This window comes from Malania oleifera, chromosome 8 (genome assembly GCF_029873635.1).
Source record: "Malania oleifera isolate guangnan ecotype guangnan chromosome 8, ASM2987363v1, whole genome shotgun sequence".
Taxonomy (NCBI): domain Eukaryota; kingdom Viridiplantae; phylum Streptophyta; class Magnoliopsida; order Santalales; family Ximeniaceae; genus Malania; species Malania oleifera.
In genome coordinates, this window is record NC_080424.1 from 5,845,338 (window position 1) to 5,855,555 (window position 10,218).

The 10,218-nt window shown below is 35.1% G+C and overlaps 1 non-coding gene across 1 annotated transcript; it reads left to right on the forward strand.

The window, feature by feature from the left end:
- The first annotated feature begins 1,556 nt into the window (after positions 1-1,556).
- LOC131163177 (small nucleolar RNA R71) lies at positions 1,557-1,662 on the forward strand. Its single transcript, XR_009138955.1, has one exon. It is a non-coding gene; the product is annotated as a small nucleolar RNA R71 (small nucleolar RNA).
- The last annotated feature ends 8,556 nt before the right edge of the window (positions 1,663-10,218 follow it).

Sequence of the window (10,218 nt, forward strand, 5' to 3'; positions counted from 1 at the left end):
ATGTCTTGGTAGATGTTGAACATAACCTCTTCCTTGTCCACTCTCAATGTTAACTCACCCTTTTGAACATCAATTAACGACCTTCCAGTGGCCAAGAATGGTCGACCAAGAATTAGTGGGACTTCTTGGTCTTCCTCCATATCTAACACCACAAAATCAGCAGGAAAAATAAATTTATCCACCTTTACCAATACGTCTTCTATGATTCCACGTGGATACTTGATGGATCGGTCTGCTAGTTGCAAAGAAATGGTTGTTTGTTTCATCTATTCAAGTCCCAATTTCTTGCAAATAGAAAGTGGCATAAGATTAATGCTAGCACCAAGATCACATAAAACTTTATCAAAAGATGAATTTCCAATAGTGCAAGGCAAAGTAAAACTCCCTGGATCTTTTAATTTTTGAGGCAATTCTTTTGAAGAATAGCACTGCATTCTTCAGTAAGCTTCATTGTTTCGAACTCCTCCAACCTTCTTTTCTTTGAAATGATCTCTTTTAGGAATTTGACATAATTTGGCATTTGTTCCAAGGCATCTGCAAAATGAATGTTTATGTGAATTTTCTTAAAAATATCCAAAAATTTAGAAAATTTCTTATCTAATTTTTTCTTTTGAAAGTGTTGAGGATAAGGAAGTGGAGTAGAGAGAATAAGAGGATTGTCAGGAAATGAAATTGCTGGAAGCGTGTTTGTCTCTCTTGGTGTATCATCCACAATCTCCTCTTCTTCCCCTTTATTCTTGCTTCGGCCATTCTTTTCAGGTGTAGGTGTGGACATGGTTTTCCTTGCTGGTGATTTCTCAATTTCTTTTCCACTCCTAAGTGTGATGACATTGCATTGTTCCTTAGGATTCACTTCTGTGTTACTAGGAAAAGTTCCTCTCTGTTGGGTATTTATGGTCGTGGCTAGTTGCCCAATTTGCATTTCAAGATTTTTCATGGCGACTCCCATGTTGTTACAATGAGTCTCAATGTTATCCAGCTGTACATCAATCTTTTTAAACCTTGCTTTTGTCTCCTCAACAAGAGATATCATGGCATCCTTAAGTGACATCTTCTTCTCACTTTGTTGACTATCAAATCCTGCAGGAGGTTGCAGCACATTTCTTGTATTTCCATAGGACAAATTCTCATGATTTCGAAGCCCAGGATGATAATATTGTGGCAAAGGATAACTCCGATAGCTGTAGTTCCGATTGTTGATGTATTGAACCTGTTCAGGACTTGCTTCATTGCTCGGATCTATCCTACTTGTAGCTGCCACATATTCTGCACCTTGTGGTATCCTTTGGGTGGTCAACGCTGAAATCTGATGAGACAGAGAAGCAATTTGAGCTGAAAGTGCAGCAAACGGCTCCAATTCATGAATTCCAACAACTTTCTTAGTCATAGTTCTTTCAGTTGGCCATTGATAGTTATTAGAGGCCATTTCTTCCAAAAGAGCAGTAGCACCTTCAAGTGTCTTTGACATCAAAGTTCCCCCAGATGCAGCATCAACTAAAGTCTGTGTTTGCCCATTCAACTAATTATAGAACATCTGAATTTGCAACCAATCCGGCAATTCATGTTGTGGGCAGCGTCGAATCAAATCTTTATACCTTTCCCATGCTTCATAGAGTGATTCAAAATCATGTTGCTTGAATTGACCAATTTCACTCCTTAGTTGGGTCGTTTTTGCAGGTGGAAAGAATTTAGCCAAAAATTTTTCTGCCATGTCCTACCAACTTGTGATACTCCCATGTTGTAGCGACTGTAGCCAACCTCTTGCTTTGTCCCTCAAAGAGAAAGGGAATAATCTCAGTCTAATGGTGTCTTCAGTAACACCATTGATCTTCACAGTATCCCAGATCTCTAGAAACATCGTCAGATGGATATTGGGATCATCAAGTGGTGATCCACTAAATTGGTCCTGCTACACCATGCTGATTAATGCGGGTTTGAGCTCAAAATTTTTGGCATTAATGGGCTGGTGTTTGATACCCGAATAGTTGTCATTCACAACTAGTCGCACATAATCCTTCAAGGCGCGTGGTTGTGCATTATCTTGTCCATTCTCCATGGCTAGTACCCTTATTTTCCTTAGTGCTCTGAGTGTTCTTTCAATCTCCGGATCAAAAGGAATAATGGCCCAGGTTCTAGCACTGTGTATCCAACATAAAAAACACACCAGAAGTACAGAAAAAAAGTAATAAAATAAAATAAAAAGAAATAAATAAAAATATATAAAAAAATTCTAAATTAAAACCAAGATTACTTTGTATCGATATTGGCAAAAATAAGAAAAACTCAATCCCCGACAATGGCGCTAAAAACTTGACTGGTGCAAACTGCAAGTGCACAGTATTGTAGTTTTATAATATAATGATGTGTAGAGTATCATCCTCAGGGATTGATGTCTTAATTTTTACCAAGTACCGAATTTATAATAACCTTGATTTTATTTAGAAAAATTAATAATTTTAGACAACGAAATTTAAACAAAGCTACTTTAAATAAACTATTCAAAAGAATTTAAAACTAGATGCCGCTTATCAAATTACTGATGGTGAAAACTTCTAAGAAACCAATTTCACCTAATTTCTCACTATGCTTTACTCATCTAGCCAATTCGAATTCGTATTCTTTGTTTGTTAGCAAATCTCCAATTTTTCCAAAAGCCTTTTTCGATAGTCAATCAGAACCTATTCTTGTTTATTATTTAACATATGATTATGCAAATTAATAACGCAAGAACGCAATAAGACCATCGATTTTTAATGCTACGTAGGTTCATACAAGTCTTTCGATCTCTATATTTACCTAGGTTGAATTATCCGAGATCTATCCTATAATCCCCCCTTTCATTAGCAAATCACAAGACTAAAATCATTTAATTAATGGCCAATTAATTAAAAGCATTAGGCACAGAATAACTCAAACAAACATGAATGAAAACTACTTTAGATTAGCATCAAAGAGTAAGCATAGTTCGAAATTGGCTACATCGGTTTCCTAGAATACAAAAATTTAGTTCATTCCAAAAATTAAATTCAACATAACAGATTTCACCATATTTTCTTCTATTTGGAGTGTACGGGAAAAATCAACACTCGCAGCACCGCTGTCACTCGTCGTGACCACCTAGAACACCGCCGTTGTTCGCTGCTTCCGGTTCCCGAAGAGATTTTAATTCTCTACGTGCCGCCAACTCCTTCCTTGCTGTTATGTTTGTTGAACTTCAATCGCACAGTTGTTAGAAGAAAATCTCACGAAAAAATTCTCCCTTTTTTTTTTTTTTTTTCAAATTTTGGTACAGCCTCCCCCTGTTCACGTCCCCTCTCCAGCGCCTGTTGCCCCCTTTTCTTTTCTTGCGCATGGCTCCCCCCTAGAAACCATATGCCTCCTTTCCTATTTGACTTTTCCAACTTCATTTTTCCTTCCTTTCTTTTCTTTCTTTCTTTCCTTTCTTTGCCTTTCTTTCTTTCCTTTTCTTTGTACCCAGCGCCTTACCCTACTGAGATGACCCGATTGCATGGCCGGGTCACAGAGTTTTTTCCCTTTTTATCTTTTTTTTTAATATATTAAATAATACCTTTTCTGGGAAAATATTTTTCGGAATAACCCTGACGTAATCTCGCTATTTGGAGTAGCGAGATTTGCCACGTGTCATTCCCAAAAAAAAATTATTATTTATATATTTTTTAAAAAAATGATAAGTCGGGAAATAAATTATTATGGGCAATAAATTGGGAAATAAATTATGTTAATATATTTTTTAAAAAAATGATAAATTGAGAAATAAATTCTTATACGTAATAAATCGATTTATCATTATTATAATAATAAATGATAAATTTTCTTCCCGATTTATCATTTTTTTTAAAAATATATTAAAATAATTTATTGCATAATAAATTGAAAATTTGAACTTTATTTAAAGTAGGGAAAAAAGGCAAGCAAGAGGAGATAAAGATGTTATAAAAATCAAATGTTAATAGAGATTGATGAAATTTTTCTAAAATATTATGGCAAATCAATGTATATTTGCCGAATCTCACATGAAATTTTTGAAAATTTTATAATCTCAAGTGGTTAGTCCATGCCAAATCTCAAAAGGGCTAGTCTCTTTTGCTTTTAAAATTAATATTTATTGATGAAAGTATTATTTTGAGAAGAAATTAAATTTTTAGTATATGCTTTTTAATGAGTCTGAAATTTTAAACTAATTTTTTTGAATAAACTTTGAACTTGGATATTCTCTAAAAAAGAATAATGTGGATTTATGAATAAACTCATTAGCGTTGCGCTTCATAAAAATTCTCATTTTATTTCAAAATTAAACAATTTTTCATATAATCTAAGGGATGGTTTCACTCTTAAAAGTTATGAAAAAACTAAATAAAAAATAAATATTTCTAGGAAATTAAAAATTAAAAATTCAATTAATTCAATTAGTATTTTTAAAACAAGACAAATTAAAAAGATAAATTGAATGCATGTTCTTTTTTGTATCCAATAAAAATTAAAATCGTAATTAAAGACAATTAAAAAAAATACAAATAAAAATATCATAATAAAAATAAAACTTATTTTAAATAATTTAATTAATTATTTTTAAAACTTGATTTTTAGTGCTACGGTAAAAATAGTTGCTCAATAACCAGTTACTTTTTATAAAATATATTAATAATAAGTATTTTTCTTAATTGATATTGATATTGATATTAATAAAAAATCTTATATTGAATAAATATTAAAGTAATTTTTTTTTGTTGTGTCAATATATATATATATATATATATATTAATTTCAGGTACAATTAAAATTGATAATTTAAATAAAGTTCAAATTTTCAATTTATTATGCAATAAATTCTTTTAATATACTTTTTAAAAAAATGATAAATCGGGAAGTAAATTTATCATTTATTATTATAATAATGATAAATCGATTTATTACGTATAAGAATTTATTTCCCAATTTATCATTTTTAAAAAATATATATTAAAATAATTTATTTCCTGATTTTATTACGCATAATAATTTATTTCCCTATTTATCATTTTAAAAAATATATATATTAAATAATATTTTTTTTGTGGGAATGACACGTGGCAAATCTCGCTACTTGGAGTAGCGAGATTACGTCACGGTTATTCCGGGAAATATTTTCCCAGAAAAGGTATTATTTAATATATTAAAAAAAGGGATAAAAAGGGAAAAAACTCCCGCGTCACATCTTTTTTTTTTTATTTATTTTTTTAGTTTTTTTTCTTTTTTCTTTTTTCAAAGGTACACAAACTATCCTCTTCCTTCAAGCCCGGTTTTGACCCTCATACAGCCTGTAACTCTCAAAGATTAAAACATGAAAGGTGTAGAGCTCTTTTTCAGCTTTCCCCAGAATTTTGAATCGTCTCGATCGGAGTTTGGATGAGAAAGTTACGCTAAGATTACAAAGAATTGTCGAAATAGTCCATAAAATGGCATATACTAACTTCACATCTGATTTCAATCTTGATGCATCCAGTATTTCGCAAAATGTAAAACATGAAAATTGTAGAGCATTTTCTTATCTTTCTATGGCATCCTGAATCATTTAAATTGGAGGTAGGATGAGAGAATTACGCACATATTACAAAGTACCATCGGTTTTTAGCTTCCAATAGTTGCCCTGCAATAAAAAATACCAAAATTTCATAAATTACTCAATAAAATCCAAATATTAAAAATAGAACACAATGTTAGAATATTGAGAGTAATTAGACGTTTAAATAAAAAATATAATTTGTAATGCATTAATTAAAACACCTAATTACGCAATTTAAGCGCATAATCACCCTTGCAGGGGAGGTAGATCTGGCAGAGGTCAGAAATAGATGGTAGAGCAGCGTGGATTTCAGGGTGGTGAGCCTCCCGCCATTTGTACCAGACGTGGATGGAGATACCCGAGTGAATGTCGATTGGGGGAGAATGTTTGCTACCGCTGCGGGAGACCCAGTCATATGGATCGATCCTATCAGATGACACCAGGTTATGTACCGGCTCCTAGGCCATTTCGGGGAAGATACCAGGCACCCCACAGAGGTCAAAAAAGAAATACCGCACCGATAAGGGTTTATGCGCTGACGCTGGGAGATGCCGAGACAGCTGAAGATGTGGTTACAGGTATCCTTACTGCTTTACCATATACGATTATTATTTTGTTTGATACTGGTGCCACCCATTCCTTTATATCGGCGGGGTATGTGAAAATAGCTGGAATAGAGACACAACCATTAGATATAGAATTGTTTGTGGGTGTGCCGATGGGGTCTGTGGTGAGATGCAAGAGGATACTTCAGAATCTTCCAGTAAGTATTCAGGAGAGGGTATTATTAGCTTATTTCATGGTTCTAGATATGCAGGGGTTTGATGTAATATTGGGTATGGACTGGCTAGCTACTCATCATGCCAGTATAAATTGCCATCAGAAAGAAGTTATTTTTAGACCCCCGGGCAAGTAAGAATACAAATTCGCGGGTTCACGTGTATATGCCTCACCACAGCTAGTGTCGGCTATCCAGGTGAGGAGACTGTTACACGGTGGTTGCCAGGGATATGTTGCATACATAAAAGAATTTCCAAAAGAAGAATTGGGACAAACTGACATACCAGTAGTGAGGGAATTCCTAGATGTTTTTCTAGAAGAATTACATGGTTTGCCACCTGATCATGAGATTGATTTCACTAGACTTGTTGTCGGGATCTGCACCAATATCTAAAGCACCATACCATATGGCCCTAGTAGAATTAAAAGAATTGAAAGAAAAATTATAGGAATTGCTGGATAAAGGTTTTATCAGGCCCAGTGTGTTGCCTTGGGGTGCGCCAATTTTGTTCGTGAAAAAGAAAAATGGAACCATGAGATTATGCATCGATTATAGGGAGATAAACAGATTGACAGTCAAGAATAAATATCCTCTCCCTAGGATCGATGATTTATTTGATCAGCTCTAGGAGACCCAGGTTTACTCTAAAATTGACCTACGATCTGGTTACCATCAGATGAAAGTTAGATTAGAGGACATTTTGAAAACCGCTTTCTATACCAAATATGAGCATTACGAGTTTTTAGTGATGCCATTTGGGTTGACTAATGCACCAAAAGTATTCATAGATTTGATGAATTGGGTGTTCCACCAGTATTTGGACCAGTTTGTGGTTGTATTTATTGATGATATATTGGTCTATTTGAGGAGTTTAGAGGAGCACGAGCATCATTTGAGACTGGTGTTGCAGATATTGAGAGAAAGGAAATTATACGCAAAATTAAAGAAATGTGAATTCAGGTTAAAGTACGTTACTTTTCTTGGCCATGTGATCTCAGAAGCAGGTGTATCAGTTGATCCAAGTAAAATAGAGGCAGTGAGTTGGGAAAGGCCGAGAAATGTTCAGGAAGTCAGGAGTTTTCTGGGATTAGTAGGTTATTACCGACACTATGTGGATGGTTTCTCTAGGCTACCAAGTCCATTAACACGACTTACGAGAAAAAAATGTAAAATTTGACTAGACCGACGACTATGAGCAGAGTTTTTAGGAGTTAAAGCGGCGGTTAGTTTCAGCTCCAATACTAGCTATCCCTTCAGGGGAGGATGAGTTCGTAATATATAGTGATGCCTCTTTGAAGGGTATTGGATGTGTGTTGATGCAGCACGATAGGGTTATTGCGTATGTGTCTAGACAGCTTAAAGAATATGAGAAGAATTATCTTGTCCATGATTTAGAGCTTGTTGTAGTGGTGTATGCTCTTAAGATTTAGAGGCATTACCTATATGGTGGAAAGTGTGAGGTTTTTACGAATCATAAGAGCCTGAAATATTTCTTCACTCGGAAAGAGTTGAATATGAGGCAAAGAAGGTGGCTAGAACTTATTAAAGATTATGATTGCACCATTAGTTACCACCCGGGGAAAGAGAATGTAGTGGCAGATGCTCCGAGCAAGAAATCAGTGGGTCCAGTGGTAGCAGCCATGGAGATTCAGCACTCAATTCTGATGGATTTGGAGAGGCTCAACATAGAATTGGTATAGGATAGTCTTTAAGCATTTGTTGCCAGCCTAGTGTTTCAGCCTATGTTATATGATAGGATTAAAGCAGCTCAAGGTGGTGATGTGGAGTTAACATGGGTGATAGCTAGAGTGCAGGATGGTTAGGGAGAGGAATTCAGCATATCAGATGACGAAGCCCTGCGAATCCGTATTAGGCTATGTGTTCCTACAGATACCGAGATCAAGAGGACTATATTAGAAGAGGCTCACAGATCCCTATACACTATACATCTAGGTAGCACTAAAATGTACAGGGATCTGCGAGAGTTTTTCTGGTGGAGTGGAATGAAGAGGGAGATAGCCGAGTTTGTTCAGCAATGTTTAACGTGTCAGTAGGTTAAAGCTTAGCACCAGAGACCGGTAAGACAGTTGCAACCACTGTTCATTCCAGAATGGAAATGAGGCCACATTTCGATGGACTTTGTTACGGGGTTACCACCAGTGCGACAGGGACTAAATGCAATTTGGGTGGTTGTTGATCGTCTAATGAAAACCGCTCATTTCATCCCTATTAAAATCGGTTATTCCATGGACATACTGATAGATATATATGTTCAGGAGATAGTTCATGTTCATGGAGTACCAGTATCCATAGTCTCAGACCAAGATCCTCGATTTACTTCGCGATTTTGGAAAAGTTTTTAGGAGGCTATGGGTACACAGTTAGCATTCAGCACTGCTTTCCATCCCTAGACAAGTGGACAAACTGAGAGGACAATTCAAACATTAAAAGATATGCTTCGTGCTTGTGTGCTGGATTTTGGGAGTAGCTGGACTCAGTTTCTACCGTTAGTTGAATTTGTTTATAATAACAGCTACCAGACTAGTATCGACATGGCTCTGTACAAGGCATTTTATGGTAGGAGATGTTGTTCTCCTCTCTTCTGGGACGAGGTAGGCGAAAGGTGAGTTTTGGGTCTAGAGATAGTACAACAGGCTTGTGACAAGGTCCGACTAATTAAAGAAAGAATCAGTATAACACAGAGTCAGCAGAAAAGCTGTAATGACTTGCTTAATTTCCATGTTTTTTTTTTTTTATACAATGACATTCTACATGCTCTGATACCATACTGGGGAAAGTCCAATCATTAACCTAAGCAGCGAGAAGTATAAATCAAATAAACATATCCATATATAATTATATACAATACCAGAGTGCTAACAAGTTTCCCAAAATATACATATATCACTGTTCCCAAAATATCCTCAACTGGTGAGGACTATTCAAAAGCACTCCCAAAAATATACTCACTTTCTACGGATAGGGCAGTACTGTGGCCCCTCTATCTGCGAGCCTGGTCTGCTGGCCTACCTGAATCACCTGAAAAATAATTCAACACTGGGATGAGCCAACGCTTAGTAAGACAAAATATGCTATTACTAGTGTGTGGCAAATGAGCTACAATGTTATGAAAATCTGTTTCTATATAATCATGTATGACTGGATATATAAATACAGTACAAGTAATAAAATCTACCACTCTTTCCATGTTGCTTAACATAACAATATTGTAGGTTACTATTCAAAATACTTCTAATGTACATAAGTATATTCTATATTTCTATAGATCTATATATACGTAATAGTAACTGAAAACTTTTCCTATGGATAACTGTGTGTCATGATTTAACCCCTCATGATAGGATTATGTGGCCCGTAGGCGGGATTTACCATGACTGGCTGACTAGGATAAACCACTATACTCCATTGGTCTGATCTGCCCATCTCAACCTATATCTAATGGGAAGCCTGTCCACATCAAGGGCCTAGGTGATTGACCTACTACCACGTATTATCTAAATAGATGGTTACACTCTAACATAAATATATATAGCTACGGGTACCATGCTCTGCTGTATGGTCCAACAAGGTCTGATACTATATAATATATCTCTATATACAACTATCTGATTTACTATGATTCTAAAATAACTATAATAATCATGATTCTGAATAAACTATAACTGTAATCCATACGTCATAGTATTGAGAACTGTATAATCATAACATTGAAAACTGCATAATCATAGTACTAAAATTCGTATAATCATGGTATTGAGATTCGTATAATCATGGTACTAGAATTCGTATAATCATGGAACTGAAATTCGTAAAATTATGATACTGAAATTCATAAAATATATATCTCTACTAT